Raw genomic sequence first — 24,542 nt, forward strand, 5'->3', positions numbered from 1 at the left:
GAACTCCACAGCACCACAATGACTTTACTGAAAACTGAGAAGTGTGGTATCAAACTTCTCAGCACATTAAAAGCACACTGATGCCAGTGTGGGATTTAATGTAAATTTCACTCAGTGGACATCTTAGAGATGCCCCCTGAAAAATGACCTAACACTAGTGTCCAGACTGAGTGGCTGATTGCCAGCTGCCACCACCAGTCATGTTTCTGGACCCCTGGGTCAAGAGCCTGCTGCTCTTAGGGGTCTGAAACAATGCACAATCTGGGAAGCGGTGCTAAGCCTCCTCCCTCAGGATGGGCAGGGTCCACAAAGGGGACGCTTCAAAGGCTTGCTGCCTTAATGAGCTACCTCAGCCTTTGCTGTTTCCAGCAACTGTCCCCCACCGATTCTGACCCCCAATTTGGGCGGGAGAATCAGCTGGAAAACCAAGTGAGGAAGGGAGGTGAGTCCACTTTTGCATACCCCACCCCTCAAGTGGGAGAGGCGAGGTGTAGCACAACTCTCAGTCCCGCCATCTTGTAGATGGGGGACCCAGCCAACCAGAGTGACCCGGCCAACCAGAGTGGGGCATATGCCACCCCTCCCACTGAAGGGTGGCTTAATATGGGGTATACCCACCCCAAGGAAGGGACCCATTGGTCTCAACCTTTACTTACCTGTAATGCCCTTAAATCTAGTATTTAGGGGCATCCCTGGACCTTGCCTCCTCAGACAAGAAGTGACAAATAGAAGAGAAGAAGAAGGACCGGAGAAGTCATGCTGAAACTAAAAAGAGGAGGACGCCCACATTCTTGGCCCCAGCCCAACCAGCCTGTCCCCAACTTGGACCTGCTCCAGTGAAATCCTGGTGTGTCCTGCAGCCAGCAGCCTCCAGAAACCGTAGGACCTGACCTGCCTTCCAATCCAAAGACTTAGTGTCCTGTGAACACTGGATTTGTTCACCAACAGCCTCTGGCCCCATCAAAAAATGTGAGTATGCACCACTCTGAACCTGACACCCACGGCCCGAGTTTGAGTGGGCCAACACCACGAGGAGGTCTCCCTGGCAATCTTGACCTGAGATCTGGTTATCTATGACCTGCCTCGAATCTCCACGCGAAGCCTGCAGCCTTCTTCTGGTGGATCACCCTGATCGCGACAAGAGCTGGTAAGAAAAATTGATGCCTAAAGACACCTCTGTACCTGATGTCCCACGGCCCTGGGTGGCCCTACTGACTGTGTCCCAGCATCCCCAGGCATCCCAACTTACCTCTGCAACTGGTAGTCACCTCCAGGAGATCTCCGTCCCTGAGCCTGCAGTCTTTGTTGCAACCGGAGAATGCCCACTGAAATCAACAGGGCACCTGGCGCCTAAACAGCACCCTGTACCCAGCCGCCCAGCGACGCTGTGGGTGTACTTTGGGTTCTTACTCCTATCCCCCTATGCCAGGAGCCTAACACCAGGGCTTTACTCCCACAACCTTGTGGCCTGCTCGTTAGCAGACACCAACCGGAGACCCCCTTATCCCCCATTGGATAACATTGGGCCTCAGCACTCTGCATGTGGCAGCCCTAGTGCCACTGACGGTGTTTCAAGAGTGCATCCTTAACCCTGGGGGAACCCTAGATCTTACTCCCACAAAACAGTACTTACCTGCAAACCGTTAACTTCCTTTTTCTCCATGTTTTACCTTGAAAATTGTTCTAAGTGTGGAGTTGGTTTGTAAGGAACATTGAAAAACTGCGTTTATACTAAAAGTGCATTACTTACATTTTGTCTAGGAGATGTCTTCGTGTGATATCTAGGCATATCACTCTGATTAGCAAAAGTAATCTGAAAAGTAATCTAAAATATAACGTGCATAGTAATCTGAAAAGTAACTGGAGGGCACCATCTGTTCTGTTGTTCAGTGGCAAGATGAACATGCCTACGGAGAAGAAATCAACTGCTGCAAGAGTTTGTGATCGAAAGAGCATGTTCATTATTGGACTCACTTTGATTGTTGTCATCATCGCTACAATAACATGGGTTGTAGAGGGAGTAGCTCCTGCTCGAAATCTACTGATTTACCCCAATGGGCACATCTATTACACTCTTCCTTATCATGAGCAAAAGCACAGAATGTCCTACCTCAACAATACGTTCATTCAAATGTTGCATCACACCCATAATGCTACAAACATTAATAACTTTTGGGTGTGTGGAATGATGCCAGCTCATCAGAAAAAGGGAGCAATGCCTTTTATTCCTCTGTGTTTTCACACAATGGCTCCTGTAGAGCCTGGTTTGAATTGTTGTGGGCCTCTGAAGTTGCTAACATTACTTATACTGATGTAGGAAGACTAAACTTTCCGTTAAATAGAGCTTGTCACCCTGATGAGGAAGGCGATCCACAAGCTAAAGGAACTGTATGGGAAATGGAGGAGTATTGCCGAGGAAATTCCTCCAAACACTATGTTTTCCCTAACACTCGAACTATCAAGAGTAATGGACCTTCTGTTATAGCTGTTACTAGAGCTCGAGCAGACCTTTGTGTGAGCAGTATTGGCAGTATTCCTGTTGGGAAAAGTGACTGCACTATGGTGTTAAATATAACTGGAATAAACATTCGTAGTTTTTGTCCTCACAAAACACCTATTTCATTTGTGGAAATAAAGGCTATTACCACCTTCATATTGGGTGGTCTGGAAGCTGCTACGTGTCCTATTTGCTACCACCTGTGTTTTTGGCACCCGCATCTTACCATAAAGACTATAAACTGTATAATGACATTTCTAAGAGCCGATATAAGAGGACAATAAATCCTGATGAGGTGGATCAAAATGATACTGCACTACAGCAGTACTTTGACTTTAATTTGGGACTATTCTTCTTTGTTGGTGCGGCCTAAAACAGTAGAAAGATAAGGCGATTGACACGTTTTGTGGAGGCTGTAATCAATCAGACAGCCATAGCACTTGGAAATATCACAGAAGAACTCCAAATTGTGAGAATCGTGGTGCTCCAAAATAGGATGGTACTTGAAGTCAATCTGGCCGAAAGTGGTGGAGCATGCCGCATCATTGGGAGCAGCTGCTGTGTATATATCGCTGACCACTCCCCTTCCGTTTTTGAAGCGATTTCCAAGATGCACAAAATAGCCACTGAAATACATCAGGATTCAGGGACATGGACTTTGACTGGATGGCTATGGACTATGTTTACTGTATGGGGCTGGAAATTATTGTCAGTCCCTATGTAGATTTACTGCGATTCTTTTTGTTTTTTGCTTATGTATACAATGTGGCCTGATGCTTTGTTCACTTTGTATATTTACTTGTACCTCATGTATACCGACTAAACGATATGTCACAAATGTGAATGCTCACTTGGCAATGGACCAAGAAATTATGAAATTAATGCAGATAGATGTGCACGATGTTTTCTGTACTCCCTCAAAAGTATAGGAAGATGTCTTCAGCATATGCTAAAAGGGCTGTCTGTGGAAATCGCAAATAATCTCTGTTAGCATAAGCTGAAACCATCTTGTTTGTGGCATCCATTTTGTCAGCTATATAATTCTTCCATCTTCTGCTGCTCGTCCTTTCCCTGCCTGTGCTGTCTATTTTAGTCAACTTTCTGACTCAGCTAAAAGCAATATGCAAGATAAAGAGTTTGTAGCTGCCAGAACACCTGGTCTCAGACTCAACTGTCAATCTCTTAGTGCTGCCATAAGCACTCCTTCTCCCCCTCCCACTTTGCTGGACTGCAGGCTGCATTGTCCAGGTTCGAGTTGTTTTGCCGCGAACATGGGCTTGTAGTTAATGTGGACAAAACAAAGTTAATGGTCTTTAACAACCATAAGACCATCCATAGTACTGTCCTTATGAACAATGTCCCTCTGGAGCAGACAGAGTTGCATACCTGGGGATCACCTTGGGTAAGAAACTTAGCTGGAAACCACATATCGACCTTCTAGCTTTGAAACATGCTCAGTTGGCAGGCGCCCTGGTTAAAGAACATAAACTCTCATTCACCAAGCCCATGGCCCCGGTTCTCACGATATATAACACTAAGGTTATTACCCCAATTATGTACGGAGCAGAACTAGAATATCTCCTCTTTGGCACAAGCCCAGAATACATTTTTTAGATCCATCACGGGTCTCCCACAATCTACCCCATTACTGCCCTTTTTTCTGGATCTGATCTGGGTTGCCTTCGAATTGAGAATTTAGCCCGTTATAGGCCAATAGCGTTTTGGTGATGTCTCTGGGTCACCCCTGAGCTCTCCTATTATGCAAAATCTATTACGGACTTCAGGGGGTTGGCTGTACGGGGAAGATTAAATGGTTACAGGATGTAAAAAATACCCTGTGTGGGATGGGGATGAGTGGGCTGTGGGAGTACCCCGAGGTAAATCCATTTCCATCCAAAAGGGAGCTCAAGGCCGCCTACTGGGACATGGTGAAGAGTAACTATTTTTCTTCCACCATTAGGCCTTCTCTATTTATGGCCTACTTGTCGTTAAAGCAGGATTTTGTGTTTGAATAATACTGGGAAATTATTTCCAGACCAGTGGATAGGAAACTTCACCACCAATGTAGGGTTGGTTCCCTCCCAGTCAACGCCTTTACTTGCAAATGGCGGTCGAACGGGACCGAGCACTGTCCTGTTTGCCCAGCTCAGCTGGAATCCATACCCTACTTCCTGTTGGTTTGCCTGGCTTACAAATCCCCTAGGCATAAGTGGCTGAAGCCAATTTGTATGAACATGGGCACCAGATCGGCTCTGGTGGCACTAAGGATCTTGCGGACATCGTCGGATGCTCCCATAGTTGTAGCCATGGCAAAATGCCTGAGCTGGGCATGGCTCATACGTTGTAAAAAGTTAAGAGAACTTCAAGCCTTGCTTCAGTCATATTAGTGCCATGCAATTCCAGTGTGGTACATCTAATTATGGAATTCTAAGTAAAAATGATAGTTTGGGAGGGGCGTGGCTAACTGCCGAGGAGAATGGTCGTGCTCTAAGGCGGCTCCTCAGCCCGTACGGCCAAACGACCTCCACACCTCCGCTAGTGCTGTTGCCTGGCCCGGGGTCGACCGATCACCTATCTGTGCCCCCTCTGAGCCCTCCGGCTGACCGCTAGCGCCTCCTGGCCTGCAGATACCGCCACGAGCAACTCCCGGCGGACGGGACCCCTCGGCCCAAGATGGCGGCCGCCACATAAGCAACTCCCGAGTGTCATCTACGAGGCAGCTACGGCCTGCACCTAACCTCCGGTGCCCTCAATTTTGCCGGTCGAGTGTTGGAGAGGCATTTCCCCACGGATCCAGCCTAATATCGAGCCGCTGGCTCCCACAGGTGAGGCGCAGGAAGACCCTTACCGACCTCCCCCACCCGCCCGGCACCAACATCTAGGCAAGCCCCCGGCTTGGGCCTAGCGCCGGTAAACTACAACTTGCTGGCTCGGATCTCTCTGGACTCGCCCACGCCGGGACAACTGACCTCGTCTTGTGCCTGACGGCCTATCTCTGGCCCGGATCTACAAGTCCATGACGGAGGCGGACTGCTGCATCGGAGGGACCAGCTGAGAGTTGAGTTGCCGCGGCCCAGTAAGACGCTTTGCTGCTTCCCACCCCCCACCCCCCCCCCCTTTTTTGGCTGCTACACATCACGGCTTCGGCGGGCCACTGGAGACTCTGAAAATATATGAGGCTTGGTCCCCTTGGAGTCCCACAGATAAACCCACCCGGACGCCTGCTGCTGGCTCACACTCCGCGGTGAGGGAGTCCTCCTGGCTCCCCATTTCTCATCGACATCTTGCTCCACGAGGCCACTGCCACTCGGACCTTGAGTGCTCCCCTCACCTATCCTGGGATTGTCAGTGGGGAGCTCCTCTCCCCCCCCTCTGCTCTATTTCCACCGGGACTGTCTCAGTGCCTCCGTCACCACAACCTCAGGCGGAGACCGTCTCGGAGATGGCCTCCAACAAAGGAAACAGACCCCCCAACCAAAGGCAAATTAATAAACTGTTGTGGGGCTCCCGGGGGGACCCCAAGGATGTTGCCCCAGACGCCACCAGATGGAGGTGCTCCTGGATGACTACGAAGGACGCGCCCGGCTCAATAACCTCCGCATCCTTGGTGTTCCCGAGCGACTCGAGGAGCCGGCCGCTGACCTCTTTGTGGAGAAATTGGTCCTCCAACATCTTCAACCAAAGAACCTGGCAGTGGGGAGCTCCTCTCCCCCCCCCCTCTGCTCTATTTCCACCGGGACTGTCTCAGTGCCTCCGTCACCACAACCTCAGGCGGAGACCGTCTCGGAGATGGCCTCCAACAAAGGAAACAGACCCCCCAACCAAAGGCAAATTAATAAACTGTTGTGGGGCTCCCGGGGGGACCCCAAGGATGTTGCCCCAGACGCCACCATCAAGGCGATGACCCCCCCTCCGCAGGGGAAGCCTTCCGCTACCCTGGACGACGTCATGGAGGCAATTGCGGGGGTTCGCTCTTCACTCGAAACCCGTATTGACTCAGTGAACGTGGAGGTAACGCTGCTCCGAGCCGACCTCCGGAAAATGGACTCCAGGGTGAAGGACATCGAGGTTCAGACTCTGGCTCTCGTTGATGACACCTCCACACTGCAGCAGCAAGTGACCCAACTACAGAAGCAGCAACACCAGATGGAGGTGCTCCTGGATGACTACGAAGGACGCGCCCGGCGCAATAACCTCCGCATCCTTGGTGTTCTATTTCCACCGGGACTGTCTCAGTGCCTCCGTCACCACAACCTCAGGCGGAGACCGTCTCGGAGATGGCCTCCAACAAAGGAAACAGACCCCTCAACCAAAGGCAAATTAATAAACTGTTGTGGGGCTCCCGGGGGGACCCCAAGGATGTTGCCCCAGACGCCACCATCAAGGCGATGACCCCCCCTCCGCAGGGGAAGCCTTCCCCTACCCTGGACGACGTCATGGAGGCAATTGCGGGGGTTCGCTCTTCACTCGAAACCCGTATTGACTCAGTGAACGTGGAGGTAACGCTGCTCCGAGCCGACCTCCGGAAAATGGACTCCAGGGTGAAGGACATCGAGGTTCAGACTCTGTCTCTCGTTGATGACACCTCCACACTGCAGCAGCAAGTGACCCAACTACAGAAGCAGCAACACCAGATGGAGGTGCTCCTGGATGACTACGAAGGACGCGCCCGGCGCAATAACCTCCGCATCCTTGGTGTTCCCGAGCTAGAGACCTAGAGATAGGTCTTTGGTGGCACAGTTAAGAAAAAGATATGCTCTGGTGGTTAAGGCGCGGAAAAAGGCCATCAAAGATGAAGCTTGGGATTCACTAATGGATTCTGTAACCCTTAAACAAAGTTCCAAATTCTGGTCCATAATTAATAATCCTTTATTTGCTCAAAATAGTAACACCGATCTTGAAATTAACATCCCTGAAGCTGAATGGATCAAACATTTCTCCAACATATATGGCTCAAATGAACCTGTTGAGGCATTTGTAATGCCCGGTTCCCCAACTCCCACTACTAAGTTAAAATTTAGTAAACCTGAAGTAGAACTGGCAATTTTAGGTTCTGCTGCCAACAAAGCACCCGGTCCAGATGGGGTTCCTTTGGACCTATACAAACTTAATCCTGAGATGTGGGCTGAGATTTTAGCTAATGTTTTTAACTGTGTGTATGAGGGGGGATTGCCAAAAACTTGGGCATGTTCAATCATAGTACCCATTTTTAAAAAGGGCCTAAGAAGTGACCCCAAGTGTTTTCGTCCAATTTCTTTATTGGATTCTTCCATGAAGATCCTAGGCAAAGTCCTGTTAGCAAGAATTAACAATTGGTCGTTAGACAATAATATTTTATCAGATGCCCAGTATGGGTTTCGTGCTGGTAGAGGAACAGAGGACCAATGCTTAAATCTTCATTTGTTAATATCGAAATACACTACTGCAAAAAAAGGGTCTATTTTTGTAGCATTTATGGACCTGTCCACGGCCTTTGATTTGGTAAATAGAGCTCGGTTGTGGAACATGCTGTTAAAATTGGGGCTTGATCCCCCACTTGTATACTTTTTGGCAGAACTCCACAGGGATCTAAAAGCTTCTATTAGAATGGATCATGACGGAAACCGTACAGCTTGGTTTAAATCATGTAGGGGTGTGCGGCAGGGCTGCATTCTTGCACCCATGCTGTTCACTCTATATATAAATTCTTTAGAGAAGACTCTTTTAACTGCTACTTTGGACACTCCGCGTGCAGGGGATACACGCATCCCTGTTCTTCTGTACGCGGATGACGCAGCTTTGATAGCTCGGACTCATTTAGGTCTGCAAAGACTCTTAAATGCTTTTAATGATTTTATGTCCGCACTTGACTTAGTGATAAATAATTCTAAATCTCACGTCATGGCCTTTGGGGCCGCCAAAAATAATACAAAGCAGTTTTATTGCAATGGTGACGTGATCACAAATGTCAAAATTTTTACTTACTTGGGTGTAATTTTTGACACCAAAGGAAGCTGGGCTCCTCAAATTACAGCTAAAATCAAAGCAGTTAGGAGCTCGGCCAATGCCATTTTAAGTTTTTCGAGGAGACTGGGTGGGAAACCAACTTGTGCTTTATTAAACTTGCATAGGGCAAAATCTGTGGCTATAGCGAGGTATGGTTCAGGCCTGTGGGGTTACGTAAATGGCGAAGCTATCCAGAGGGAAGAAAACAAGTTCCTTCGTTCCATATTAGGGCTTCCCCAATCAACAGCCTCGTTTTCAGTTCATCATGAACTCGGCTTAGGGTATATTATTGATACCCTCCTAATGGCTCCTATCTTGTTATGGATTAGGACCTGGGCTAATAACAATCTAGGTTTGAACCATAAAATATTGGCCGACTGTTTAAAACTGGACAACTCAAAAAAAATAGCTTGGCTATCATACGTTCAAAAATGTTCTTTGGACCTTGGTCGACCAGAGATTTTTTCTGCTCCCCACGGTCTAAAGAAATCTGATTTAGATTGGGTTAAGCTCAACTTTGTTAAGTTGAAATTTATGGAGAGGGAGGAACGCCAACTCGCTAAACCCACCATCAGAGCCCATTTCCTGACCATCACCTGCTTTACTATACAACCGTACCTTGCCATTGTTAACATCCCTTTTCACAGGTGGCTTCTGGTTAAATTTCGGTTTAGCCAGATTTATATGGTCCTTTGTGATAGTCAAGGCTGGCACAAGGAGGAGGATGCTTCTGTTTGCAACTGCGACAATTTTTCAATGCAAGACAATATGCACCTCATGTTATTCTGTCCTTTTTTTACTGTGGAAAAACAAAGGGGGGTTGCTGCACTGTTCCTATGGTAAGTGAGGGAAGTGTTAGCTGGCATGACCACAGATGTTAGAGTAACATACTGGGGCATCCATTTTGTTGGATGTGATTGCCTCACACACCCCGAAGGATGTCATGCTTCATCATCGGCGGTTGCTCCTCGTCGGGGAGGCGGTGCAATCCCCGACGGGCTCACCTCAAAGAGGGGCTCTTTAGCGGAGATCTTTTTCCAACTGCCTTATGGTGAGGTGGGGGTGTGTGGGCTGGGCTAGGTGTGTGGAATATTAAAATGTAGCAAGGGGTACCGGAATTGAGTTTATTCTGGGGGTCCCCTGGCTGCCGTTAAAAAGTGGGGTTAGCTCACTAGGTGTCAGCAGGTTAGGTCAGGTGAACCTAGATGAGACTAAAGGTGATGTTGGTCGACATGTTTCACGCTGTGGGTATAATCACCCGCGATTCATCAGGACCTAAATAATGTGCAAGGGAAAACATGCTAGTGTCATGTATGTTGTTACCTCTGTGGGTTCTCCTATGCCTAGACATAGAGAAAAAAGAAGAAGGACAACCATTAAATGCTAATCTGCATATAAACAGTTCAAATTAATGCCAGGATGTTAACACTGTGTAGCATGCTGTTGGTGATAAGCAGTCTTGTATAACCGCCCAAGCATGCCTTGCAAAATGTGTGTGTCTCAAGTGCGTGGTGAGGAGCACACACAACAGTGAAGTTCGTGAGGAGGTTTGTGAGAGAGTGGTGGCTAAAATCAAGATTTTTAAAACCAATATTACAGGAAGAGTTAAAAATGCAGCAATTAGGAAGGACTGAACTGCTCATTTATTGTGGAATACGAGCAGATGTATTGTTTAAAAGGCACCTTTTGCAAACGCATGCACAACACTCACACGCAGTGTCCCAGCTGGGGAAACATAGGGCGGTATGCCTCCCGTGTCCCACTTACCTAATGGTTAAGAATTACATGCCACATGAGGGGTCGGCGGGACTAGACATCAGAGAGGAGCCCAGGGGTTTAGCTGGAGATAGAGTAAAATATAGCGCCTGTAGTTGGATAGTTGCTCGCGCTAATATCAAAGAGTTTTTTTGTTTTTTCTCTCTCCAAGCAAAGTCGAGCTAGCGTGGTAGGGGACCTCAACGCTGTCTCCCATCGTTAAATGCCTATCGAGTGGACTCACCTCCATTCTTCCGTGTCCGCGCAGTCAGACCTACCCTTCTCCGCCGAGCTCGAGTAGATGTGGGAGCTCGGCGGCCGGGGCAATTTAAACAGTGTTGACAGGTCGGCGTGTGACGGGGCGTCCCCGCCTCCTCTGTCAGGTCACATGGTTGGGGCGTGTTATGCGGCGGCCATCTTACAGCGGTGTGCTGGTGCGCTTGGCGCCTAATATACAGTATTATGCTTGCCACTACAACTATTTGTGTCATATAGAGGGGGTTGGAAGGTTGTAGGTAATCACCCCATTTCGTCGAGGGCAAGTCACCACTATTATGCGTGTGGAGTTGTTTTTTAAGAAGAAGGTCATTCTCTTCTATGTATGAAGAGTAGCGGCCATATTGTGATGGGCACAGAGTATGTTCCGGGCATGTGCTGACCGTTAGGGTTTCAAGAAAACGTGACAATCTGTTGTATTATGGTGAGCCCACAGCCTGCGGAGCATGTATGGCATTTGGGACACGTTACTCAGTGTGTGGTGTTGCGTTGCATAGTGTGTATTGTTGGCAACCGGGACTGATGGAAGAGTGATTGGGGTAGATCATTGTCGGCAATGTGGCAGCTGTTTACATGTGTAGTGGGCACCCGCCCTTAATATCCTAGAGTGAGTGCCACGGAATATCCTCGTTGAGACCCTGTTTGTCCGTAGACAAACGATGTACCCATCTCTGCTCTTTCCGGAACAGGGCATTACTCGGGCAGTTGGGGCTAGCCTCAAGCACCACCCATCTCATCGAGTCCTCATCATGGTTGTTTTCAACAAAATGTTTGCACATCTTTGTGTGGGTCTTTTTGCAACGAAAGTTGCTACGGTGTTCAATGATTCTCGTTTTGACTGGACGGGTGGTCATCCCGATGTATAGTAGATCACAAGGGCACTTCAGTAAATATATACAATTTGATGTGTTACAATTAGTGTGGTGTCTGATCTCCCATTTGAAGGTATCAGAGAGCTGGATAGTCTTGAGTGTCAGGGTGTATCTACATACACCACACATACCGCAAGGATAATGGCCCGTTACTGGGGGAAGGTGCCACAACGTTTGTTGGGTATCTTTTCTGGTGCACTTAGGCCTAGTGCTGATCAGGATGTCCTTCAGGTTTTGGGACCTCTTGAAGGCGAATCTAGGTTCTTCTAGGGATAAGTCGCCAGTGTTGAGGATCCCCCAGTGGCGTCTGATAGTGCCCCTAATCTTGGTGGACAGAGGGGTGTATGTTGTTACACATGTGATTGGTTGATTCTCAACCGGGGTTCTTCCTTGTCTTTCTAGAAGCGCTTCTCTGTTATTGTTTTTAGCGCGTTTCCTGGCTTTGAGGACATCACATCTGGGGTAGCCCCTGTCAAGTAGATTCCTTGAGAGGATTTCGGACTCCTTTCTGTAGTCAGATACCTTGCTACAATTGCGTCTTATTCTTAAGAATTGTCCGAAGGGCAAATTTGTGCGCAAGGCCCTCGGATGGTGACTCTTAAAGTGTAACAGACTATTGCGGTCAGTGGGTTTGCGGTACATGGTGGTGCTGATGGACCCGTCTCCTAGTCTTATTGTTAGATCCAGAAAGGCAATCTCCTTGGGTGAGGAGGCCATCGTGAAATGTAGGTGAGGGTTTAGAGAGTTGACCCAAACCAGGAAGGCTTCATGTGACATCGGTGGACCCTTCCATAAGATCAGGATGTCATCAATGAAGCGCTTCCACAACTTGATGTTTTCCATGAAAGGATTGGTCTCGTGATGTATATGCAGACCCTCGAACTTAGCCATGTACAGGCAGGCCACCGAAGGAGCAAAGGTGATGCCCATGGAGGTACCCTGGGTCTGATGGTAGTATTTACCTCTGTATTCGAAATAATTTTCAGTCAGAGCCAGGGACGCACACTCCATAATAAAGGTCTGTGGGGTGTTGGAGTTCCAAGTTTCCTGGCTTAGTCTTTCCTCGATCACCTCTAGAGTGGCCCTCTGAGGAATGTTTGTGTAGAGGGCCTCCACATCTAGGGTGATCAGGAGATCAATCTCTCTTGTGTTCTGGATGTTGTCCAGAATGCGTAGTACGTCTGTGGTATCCTGGACGTAAGAGGGAATGCTTTTGACAAGGGGTTGGAGAAAGTGATCGCAGAATTGCGAAAGGGGCTCTAAGACTGAATCGATTCCCGACACGATGGGTCTCCCTGGTACTGGTCTCGTGGCTTTATGTATCTTGGGTAAGATATAAAAGTATGGTACCCTTGGGTCTTTTTTAACCAGGAAGTCAGCCTCCTTCCTAGTGATCCACTGTTCGCACTCTGCGCTAGTGACCAAGCTCGTAATCGTGGTTAGTAAGCGCGTGGTAGGGTCACTGGCAATGGGTGTGTAGTACCTGTTGTCACTCAGTTGTCTGATACACTCCAACTCGTAGTCCTTAGTATTCATAAGAACTGTGGCGCCCCCTTTGTCTGCCTGTTTGATAGTTATGAGTGGGTCATCAGCTAAAGATTTCAATGTGGCCATCTCATTCCTAGAGATGTTACAGTACGATGTTTTCAAGTCCAGTTTAGAGATGTCTTTGAGCACAGCTTGCTCAAAAGTGAGTACTTCATTTGGCACCAAGCCGTTGTGGGGTGTGAAGGTTGAGGGATTATGTAATCCAGAATCAACATTGGGTTCACACGGCCTCCCTTCAAAGAAGGTTTTCAGTCTTATTTTCCTGAAAAAGGACTTCAATTCCCTTGTTTGTTCGAATGGATCAATCTTGGGTGTGGGGACAAACCCCAGACCTTTTTGTAGGACATCTTCCTCATCATGTGTGAGGATGCGGTCGGATAGGTTAACCACAAGGCTTACTGTGGTCCTGACCGGCTCGTACTCCTCGTGCCCATCCCTTGGGGGCGTGTGTCCTCCCATTGTACTCTCTTTTCTGGTACGTTCCCTCTTTTTCGCCCGCGCCCTCTGCCCCAACCTCTGCCTAAAAAAGGTGGGTGTGTAGGGTTTGTTGGAGGATAGAATGGCGGGTATTGTGGACCAAACGGGGGCTGAAATTGAGGAAATTGGGGGTACTGCCAAAAAGGGTTACCAGCTGGTTGTCCCTGATTAGGGTAACCGTTGAAAGTGCTTTGCCCACGTCCTCTTCCTCTTTTCGCCTTCGGTGGCATCTGAGCGGGAGTATTATCTCCGCTGCTATCGGAGCCACTGTTGGAACCCCTTCTCGACGAATTCGCGCTTGAATCAGAGTTGTAATTGGTGCCTGCGGGGACATAGTCGTCCCTTAGGTAAGGATAAACTTTCTCCTTAGAGAATTTTTTAATGTCCTTTTGCAGTTTTGCTATCTTCTGGTTCAAGAGGTATTCTTTGTGTTCAGTCATTTCTTTATTAATCTCTGCCAGTTTAGTTTTAAAGCCTGGATTTTGTACCGCGCTTTTCAGGGCGGCCTCGGCTGCTTGGATTTTGACCAGAAGAGCATCTGCTAGTCTTTTTGCAGTGTTTACGATGAGAATCAGGAGATCATGGGTACACTTCCATGAGACCTGTGACCACTCCACTTTGAATTGGCCATCCTCCCAGAATATCCTGGGGAAGTTCTTAACGATCAATCCATTCGGTGCTATTTTGGCCTTGAAGTACTGGGCCATCATAGTCCCGTGGATCGTTATCCTTATCCACTCCCGTTTCAAGTCCGACAAGGATTGCCACTCAGTGGTGTTACTCCCTGTTGCTGGTTCACTTTCAATGCCAAAGAGGGATGGTGTCCTCATAATTGCTGCAGCCTCCTCCTCGCCAAAACTCAGTCCCTGACCCTCCATGGTGGTGAAGTCCAGGGGTGCCGGTCTCGGTGGGGTGGAGTTCTCCACAAGGAGTGGAAAAGTATTAAAAGAAGTAGGGTTAGGGGAATGCCCAAGAGAATAGGACGGTTCCAAGGCCAATAGTTGGTTATGGATCCAGTGGGACTCAATTCGATTTGAATGGAGTCGGTTAGATGGGGGATATCGTCAAGTTTACCCGCCTAGAGAGGTCTCCCACGGTCGAAACCGTGCTCAAGTCTATATCAAAAGGGGAGGGAGTCAACGTAGTTGATCAATAGATCAACGGACACGGTTATCCACACTGAAAGGTGGAAGGTCCAGTTACAGCTTGTGTCCGTGTCTTACACTAGAAAAACAAAGGGGGGTTGCTGCACTGTTCCTATGGTAAGTGAGGGAAGTGTTAGCTGGCATGACCACAGATGTTAGAGTAACATACTGGGGCATCCATTTTGTTGGATGTGATTGCCTCACACACCCCGAAGGATGTCATGCTTCATCATCGGCGGTTGCTCCTCGTCGGGGAGGCGGTGCAATCCCCGACGGGCTCACCTCAAAGAGGGGCTCTTTAGCGGAGATCTTTTTCCAACTGCCTTATGGTGAGGTGGGGGTGTGTGGGCTGGGCTAGGTGTGTGGAATATTAAAATGTAGCAAGGGGTACCGGAATTGAGTTTATTCTGGGGGTCCCCTGGCTGCCGTTAAAAAGTGGGGTTAGCTCACTAGGTGTCAGCAGGTTAGGTCAGGTGAACCTAGATGAGACTAAAGGTGATGTTGGTCGACATGTTTCACGCTGTGGGTATAATCACCCGCGATTCATCAGGACCTAAATAATGTGCAAGGGAAAACATGCTAGTGTCATGTATGTTGTTACCTCTGTGGGTTCTCCTATGCCTAGACATAGAGAAAAAAGAAGAAGGACAACCATTAAATGCTAATCTGCATATAAACAGTTCAAATTAATGCCAGGATGTTAACACTGTGTAGCATGCTGTTGGTGATAAGCAGTCTTGTATAACCGCCCAAGCATGCCTTGCAAAATGTGTGTGTCTCAAGTGCGTGGTGAGGAGCACACACAACAGTGAAGTTCGTGAGGAGGTTTGTGAGAGAGTGGTGGCTAAAATCAAGATTTTTAAAACCAATATTACAGGAAGAGTTAAAAATGCAGCAATTAGGAAGGACTGAACTGCTCATTTATTGTGGAATACGAGCAGATGTATTGTTTAAAAGGCACCTTTTGCAAACGCATGCACAACACTCACACGCAGTGTCCCAGCTGGGGAAACATAGGGCGGTATGCCTCCCGTGTCCCACTTACCTAATGGTTAAGAATTACATGCCACATGAGGGGTCGGCGGGACTAGACATCAGAGAGGAGCCCAGGGGTTTAGCTGGAGATAGAGTAAAATATAGCGCCTGTAGTTGGATAGTTGCTCGCGCTAATATCAAAGAGTTTTTTTGTTTTTTCTCTCTCCAAGCAAAGTCGAGCTAGCGTGGTAGGGGACCTCAACGCTGTCTCCCATCGTTAAATGCCTATCGAGTGGACTCACCTCCATTCTTCCGTGTCCGCGCAGTCAGACCTACCCTTCTCCGCCGAGCTCGAGTAGATGTGGGAGCTCGGCGGCCGGGGCAATTTAAACAGTGTTGACAGGTCGGCGTGTGACGGGGCGTCCCCGCCTCCTCTGTCAGGTCACATGGTTGGGGCGTGTTATGCGGCGGCCATCTTACAGCGGTGTGCTGGTGCGCTTGGCGCCTAATATACAGTATTATGCTTGCCACTACAACTATTTGTGTCATATAGAGGGGGTTGGAAGGTTGTAGGTAATCACCCCATTTCGTCGAGGGCAAGTCACCACTATTATGCGTGTGGAGTTGTTTTTTAAGAAGAAGGTCATTCTCTTCTATGTATGAAGAGTAGCGGCCATATTGTGATGGGCACAGAGTATGTTCCGGGCATGTGCTGACCGTTAGGGTTTCAAGAAAACGTGACAATCTGTTGTATTATGGTGAGCCCACAGCCTGCGGAGCATGTATGGCATTTGGGACACGTTACTCAGTGTGTGGTGTTGCGTTGCATAGTGTGTATTGTTGGCAACCGGGACTGATGGAAGAGTGATTGGGGTAGATCATTGTCGGCAATGTGGCAGCTGTTTACATGTGTAGTGGGCACCCGCCCTTAATATCCTAGAGTGAGTGCCACGGAATATCCTCGTTGAGACCCTGTTTGTCCGTAGACAAACGATGTACCCATCTCTGCTCTTTCCGGAACAGGGCATTACTCGGGCAGTTGGGGCTAGCCTCAAGCACCACCCATCTCATCGAGTCCTCATCATGGTTGTTTTCAACAAAATGTTTGCACATCTTTGTGTGGGTCTTTTTGCAACGAAAGTTGCTACGGTGTTCAATGATTCTCGTTTTGACTGGACGGGTGGTCATCCCGATGTATAGTAGGTCACAAGGGCACTTCAGTAAATATATACAATTTGATGTGTTACAATTAGTGTGGTGTCTGATCTCCCATTTGAAGGTATCAGAGAGCTGGATAGTCTTGAGTGTCAGGGTGTATCTACATACACCACACATACCGCAAGGATAATGGCCCGTTACTGGGGGAAGGTGCCACAACGTTTGTTGGGTATCTTTTCTGGTGCACTTAGGCCTAGTGCTGATCAGGATGTCCTTCAGGTTTTGGGACCTCTTGAAGGCGAATCTAGGTTCTTCTAGGGATAAGTCGCCAGACAAAAATATCTGATACCTTTATTGAAGGACAAAGCTTTCCATCAGGCAAAACCTGCCCTCCTGTATCTCCAATTGTTGGATTCAGCTTTGGTCATGTTTAGCGTGGCCAATTATCTTGTTGCTGCTGTTAGGATCAGGAGGAGACGACTTAAAACGTAATATAAGGGTTTTTGCACGAAAGAAGGAAATGGAAAATGCTTTTGTACCTGTAATTTTTTAGCTTAATATTTAGTCTTTTATAACTGTTTTTCCTTTTAAAAAATATGAATATATAAATTATGATGTTTTTAAATTGTGTATATATAAATTTTTACTGAAGTGTGTAATTTCTAAAAGTAATCTCTAAATGAATATGTACTGTCCCTTTTCCTCTGACTGTAGAATGCTTTTATGATTTTTAACTAAATCGAATAAAGTGGTTTTTGACTTGACTTGACTTGACTTGGTGTTCCCGAGCGACTCGAGGAGCCGGCCGCTGACCTATTTGTGGAGAAATTGGTCCCCCAAACATCTTCAACCAAAGAACCTTTCCAACTACTTCTCCATAGAACGGGCCCACAGAGTTCCAGGGGGCCGCCCAAAAACGGGCGCTCCCCCTCGCCCCATCGTGTCCCGAGTCTTCAACTTCCGCGACCGTGATGTCATCCTCCAAACGGCACGTGCGGGTCCACCATTGCGAATAGACAATGCACAAATTATGATCTTCCCGGACTTCACTGTGAAAGTGCAGGCCCGTCGACGCAGCTTCCTAGAGGTGAAGAAGGCACTCCGGGCGCAATCCATCAAGTACTCTATGTTATTCCCCGCGAAACTACGCGTTGAGGCGGAGGGTAAGACTTGGTTTGTTGAATCTCCTGCTGATGTTTGGGACTGGCTCGAGGGGTGGAGACAGGTGAACTTCACCCATAACCGGCGAAGGACGTCCTCAGATCGCTCCAACGAGGTGGTTCCGCCGGAAAGTCAAGACCTATTCACAGACACTGTGCAGGAAGAATAACGCCGGACGACCTAAGTTGGATTGAACGGGGGTGACTTCAATATGACAATGAACGATGCAGACGACAGACACCCCCACCGTCCCTCACACAAATCCAGTTCAGACTTGTCTACCTATGCTCACAGAATGGGGCTCGAGGACCTCTTGCGCCTGTCCCATCCTCGCACGTCCTACTATACACACTATTCCAACGCTCACAATAGCAGCTCTCGTATAGACTATTTATTCTCACCCGCAGCCGATCTTCAGTTCTTCCGCCATCCGGAGGGGCTCCCCAGAGGGATCTCCGACCACTCCCCCCTCACGGTGCAATTCACACACCACCGTCAGCAGGCACGTGGTCCCATAGTAATCGCGCCCTGGCTTTTAAAAATTCCTGACATACACGATAGCTTGCTTGTACACATTGAATACTACTTCGCCGACAATGTGGGGTCGGTACCTTCGGCCACAACGATATGGGAAGCGTACAAAGCAGTGATTAAGGGTACAGCGCTAGCCCTCAAGAACGGTTATCGCCGCAAACAGAGTGAGCAACTGTTACAAATCGAAACAGACCTGTCTAACCTCGAATCCCTACATAACACACGCCCCACAGATGAGCTATCGGCCCGCCTGCAAGCGAAACAAATGGAATACAGGGCACTAGCTCTCGAAAAGGCGCAAGCCAAACTCCTGAAAACCCGCCACCGTGTTTACGAGCTGGGAGACAGAGCAGGTAAGATGCTCGCATGGCTCGAGAAACGAGAGCAGGGTTCCCGTTGGATCCCAGAATTGACCCTCCCAGACCAATCTACTGTCACGGACCCGGCCGATATAGCGGAGGCCTTTGCCACCCACTTCGAAGGGGTCTATACCGCTAGAGCCCACTATAACGCGGATGAATCCAAATTACTCTTAGCCGAAATGGGGCTCCCCGCTCTTTCTGAGACCGAGATGCAGGAGCTCGAGGCCGACCTTACAACAGAGGAAGTTCGTAACGCCTTATTCTCTATTCAATCCGGCAAGGCAATGGGCCCCAATGGTGTACCTGTCGAGTTCCTGAAAGGTATGGCAGGTGAGATCCTTCCACATCTTAAAGCTATGTTCGAAGACAGCTGCGAAGTAGGCCGCTTGCCACAAGACCAATGATTGGCTTCGATCGTGGTTATCCGCAAGCCCAATAAACCAGCTGCAGACTGCAGCTCTTATCGACCTATCTCGCTCATTAACGCTGAAGTAAAAGTCCTTGCCAAGCTCCTTCCCGCCTTGATACACGAAGACCAGTCGGGCTTCCTGCCGGGTCGCAACACTGCGCTCAATCTCCGCCGTGTCCATAATGTCATGAGCAGGATGCCGTACCTCCCTGAAGACGCAGCTATCCTTTCCCTCGACGCAAAACTTGCCTTCGATTCTATCGAATGGTCCTACCTCTTCGAAGTTCTCCTTCGTTTCTGCTTTGGCCCCAGATTCATACGGTGGGTTCGGTTACTCTACACCGATCTCTGGGGACAGGTCTATGTTAACGGACATACGTCCAGGCGTTTTCCCCTTCATAGAGGTACAAGACAGGGGTGTCCGCTGTCCCCCCTGTTATTCACCCTCACTCTGGAGCCCCTGGCCCACTGGATTAGAACCGATAATTCCATTTGTGGCCTCCGATGGAATGCTGACACAGTCGATAAGATTTCACTGTACGCAGACGACATCCTAGTGTATCTTTCCTCCCCCAAATCCTCCCTTAACAGCCTGCTACACGTGATAACCAACTTTGGCAAATACTCGGGCTTCTCCATTGATTGGTCGAAATCAGTGCTATATGTTCTTCATGGCCCACCTCCACCTCTCCCGCGAGGCTACTCAATCGAAATTGCCCTTGACGGCTTTAAGTATTTGGGGATTTTTGTTACCCCGGACCCCCACCTGTTCCATGTTCCTAACCTCAAAGGCCCACTGCAGAAACTCCATACAGACGTCTCACACTGGAGATCGCTCCCCCTTTCTCTACCTGGCAGAGCTGCCCTATTTAAAATGCTTGCACTCCCCCGGTTCCTCTATGCCCTGCAAAACTGTCCGTTCCCCATATCAGACTCCTACTTTAACTTAATCGAAGGAGACCTCCGCCTCCTTCTATGGGACGGCGGCTCCCCCCGCATTGCCCTCATCTCTCTCACGCAGGGATGGTATGACGGGGGCATCGCCCTCCCGAATATCCGTCTCTATTATTGGGCAACCCAACTGGTCGCCACCAATTCGTGGATCTACGGCACGCCCACAAACCCTGCCTTCCATTTGGAGAAGTACCAGACGAGCTGTGGCGGATACCTCGAAGCTCTCTACGGCAAACACTCCCGTACTCGTTATATTGGCCCAATGTTCCACACACTGTCAATATGGCGCAGCGCAAACAAGAGACTCGGATGGGCCAACACCCTCACATTGTCCACCCCACTTTGGACCTCGTACAGGCTGGGCACCCTCTGTCATTGTAGTGGCTTCGATAAATGGGACACAATAGGCATATCCACTATTGGAGACTTACTCCACAAAGGCAGGCTACTAACATTCAAAGAACTTCAAAACACGTACATTCTGGCAAACTCTGAGACCTTCCGATACCTTCAAATTAAACACGCCATCCTCACCAACATCCCAGATCTCGCCTCCCTCCCACAGTCCTCGCCCCTTGAGGACAGACTCCTGTCCGAGCCCCTTCAAGCTAAAGTGATCTCTTACACATACCGCAAATTGTGCAACAACATGCCAAATTCTTTCCATCTCCTGCGGGATAAATGGCAGACTGACGTTGGCAATCTGGAAGATGCAGAGTGGCAGTCGGCACTGATGTCCCCGCGCGAATCAGCCATCAATCATAGATATCGGTTGATACAGTTAAAAATACTACACAGGACTTACATGTCAGGCCCCCTCTTAGCTAAAATCGGCCGTCGCCCATCTGACCTTTGCCTCCGTCACTGTGGCTCAACGGGCACTTTCTATCATATCCTGTGGGAATGCCCTGTAGTCCACGACCTCTGGCACCGAGCTGTCCTGAAAATGACTGATGCCCTAGGAAAACCGGTCCCTCTGACTCCCAAATGCGCGCTTCTTAATATATGGGACCCCACAGACCTCACAGTGAGAGAACAGCGCTGGGCGGACCTGAGCTTCCTCCTCATAAAGCGTGAGATAGCTATGCATTGGGGTTCGCCACATAAACCGCTCCTGATTAGGTGGGTAGCTGCAATGGGTGTGTGCATGCTGTCGGAAAAATCAGTTTACATAACCAGGGGTTGCCCAGGGGTCTGGGATAAGAAGTGGGGTCGATGGAATGCATATAGGGGCGAATTATGTAGGCGAATTATGTACTTCCCCGACGGCGGATATGGCTATGACCAGGCAGGTCATCACTCGGTGAGTGTGCCTACGATTACTGTCATGCCATGCGTGCTCTGTGGCAAAGAATGCTGACTGCAATTGTTCACATAGATGTTTCTTCTGCTTTACTTAGTTATGTTTGTTTACAATGAAAATACCATAGACCCATAGATTATCCGATACGCAGCTCTGGCTGTTTTGTGCACACCTTGCTAACGCGCCGCCGAGCCCCCGGGATGTTGGCTGAATGGCTGTGTTGTTCTGAGACTCTCGCTATGTGCCCATATGTACCGCAGCCGGCCCTCGGGGTTGTAGGCTCTATGCTGTGTCAATTTGAAATATACATTAAAGGTCTTGGAAAAAAAAAAAATGATAGTTTGGCTTTATCCTCTATTTATGTATTTATTGGTTTTTAGTGGCCCTTTGTTGCTGAGTATTTTTACTTGATATATACATGTTATGTTATGTTATGTTAAAAAAGCTTATATAGAGCATGGCTACCCCAGCAACGGGTCGTCCCAGCGCTGGCGGACAGCTTGAGACAAAGCCACTTAGCCCCATACATTGTACTGACTATTGACTACCGCACTGTTTCGACTGCATATATGGCATTGTGTTTTCTTTTTATTCAAAAACTTTTTATCTAATGTTGTATGTATTGTCTTTCATGATTATTTTAATCGAAATAAAGACATAATGAAATGAATATGCATGCTAAAGAGTTTGGAGCTGCCAGAACACCTGGTCTCAGACTCAACTGTCAATCTCTTAGTGCTGCCATAAGCACTCCTGCTCCCCCTCCCACTTTGCTGACTAAGTGTTTTTCCACATTTGCCCATGTTTGTCTGTAGTTATTCCTGTGTAGGCCTGTACCTTCTATTTGTAACTACATACTTACCAGTGCAGAAAAATCAGTATAAACGGCCCATGGTCTGAGCATTCAAGTACTTCCTCCTGGAACACTCAAGGGTGTTGTATGGTCGTAGTCTCACTCATGAGTGAATAAACTTGTTATTTTAAATTTCAGCTTCAGTGTCAATCTCTATTTTGTTGGTCTAAGGACCCATGGACAAAGAGAAGGGTGAACCCCTAAAAAGGCACATTTCCACACAGTCAAAGCACAACTATAGATAGATTACATCAGAATCAACCAATACAAATCACAACACAAAATAACACTACTATTGCTGACCTCATCGCACCCCACGCCATCGCCTCCATGGAGTACATACTCATCAGAGACCTGAACGTCCACCTCGACAACCTCAGCGACCCAACTCCACCAAGCTCTTGGACAACCTTGCCAACATCGGATTGAAACAGCTTATCACAACCCCTATCCACAAAGTAGGACACACCCTCAATCCCTATCTTCGCAGGTGGGAACAGAATCCGCTTCAGCCACACAACGCAGCCCCTCTGGACAGACCAGCACTGTGTACACTTCTGTTTCAACACCGCCAAACACTCTTTTGGCCTTCCACGAAGGATCTGGAGCAAGGTCACAGAGGAGCATTTCAATTCCACCCTCAGTTGTGACCCCCCTGCCTCGACCGATGCCAACTCTGCAGCCAAGGAACTACTCCAACTGCGCTGAAAAGCTTGCACCCCTCCGCACCACTGCCAGACAACACCCCCTGAAGGTCACATGACCTGGTTCACCACTGAACTCCAAGAAGCCAGACGCTCCTGCAGACATTCCGAAAAACGATGGAGAAACAGCAAAACCACGGAAGACCTGGCCAGATACAAGAACGCCATGACAGACTACCACCAACGCATAAGATCCACAAAGAAGACCTTCGTCTGAAACAAAATCCTCACCAACTCCAGCAACTCTAAGGAACTCTTCAACATCATCCAGCAATTCACCTAGCCCCACAGCGAAGCCACAGACATCACTCCCTCCCAAGGTCTCTGCAACAAGCTCGGCTCCTACTTCCACTTGAAAATTAAAACCCTCTACAACAACTTCAGTGAACAGACTCCAGAAACCATCCTTCCCTCAAACAATGAGAGCCAGCCCACCATCACCACCTGGACCCAGGCCACCACCGAATATGCCACCACGACCATGAAGAGCACCCACTCAGGAGAGCCCATGATCCCCTGCCCTCTGCACATCTTCTACAGACCCTCAGCTAAAGTGCCCCAACGCCACCTTAGAATCCGGCACTTTCCCTGATGACTGGAAACGTGCAGAAGCCAAGCTGCTCTTCAAGAAACCCTCTGCAGACCAGACGGACCTGAAGAACTACCGACCCATCTCTCTACTTCCATTTGCAGCCAAAGTCACTGAGAATATCATCAACACCCAGCTGACAAACTTCATCGAGCAGAACTCCATCTTCGACCCCTCTCAATCTGAATTAGGCAGCAACCACAGCACCAAGACCGCCATCCTCGCCGCCCCAGACGGCATCCGCACGCTCCTTGACCAATGCCACACCACAGCCCTGCAACAATCTAGAAGGATTGCTGGCCAGTAAATACATATTTCCCTCGGGCTTTTTTGTTGACACCGAGATGGCCGCGAGACGGTCGTACACACAAATTGTGGATATATACAGTTTAGCTCCGTCTGAACAAGTGTACCCCCTTGATGACCTCTTTAGAGAAATATATAGACCCTTACACTTCATGAGGTCGCAAAGCGTTGGCATTGAAATTATTGTTTATTCATGGCCTTGTGGGGGCCCTGATTATTCTTGTGTTTTGACATAGTAGTGGAGCACAGAGCTGGATTGAACCATCGGAATCTTGATGGGCTTTCCTGCTGGCTTTACGAATCTGCAGGTTAGGAGTTGGTTCTGTGTGTTCTGATCTAGGATCGGCACCTGTTGGGACAGAAAAGTTCTTCCCATGGTAAGCGGCATGCACCCTGGCCCCCGAGTGTCCCAACTGTACTAATGTCAAGATGGGTCATAATTCTGATTTTTGTTATCATGGACAAACACGGACCATGAGTGTGTGCACTGACATAGGCTTGCCTGACCATTTGCAGGACAGAAAGGGGTGCCCAAAGCACTACCCTCATAGTGGTAAAAGGCTACTGCCTTCACCATAAGCTAAGCAGCACAAGCATGGTGGTGGCAGCATAACGTGTAGTGATCAGTAGGAGTAAACAGATCCTTTTTATCAATGTCACTGGAGTGAGACCTACAGGC

This window comes from Lissotriton helveticus, chromosome 3_1 (assembly GCF_964261635.1).
Source record: "Lissotriton helveticus chromosome 3_1, aLisHel1.1, whole genome shotgun sequence".
Taxonomy (NCBI): Eukaryota; Metazoa; Chordata; class Amphibia; order Caudata; family Salamandridae; genus Lissotriton; species Lissotriton helveticus.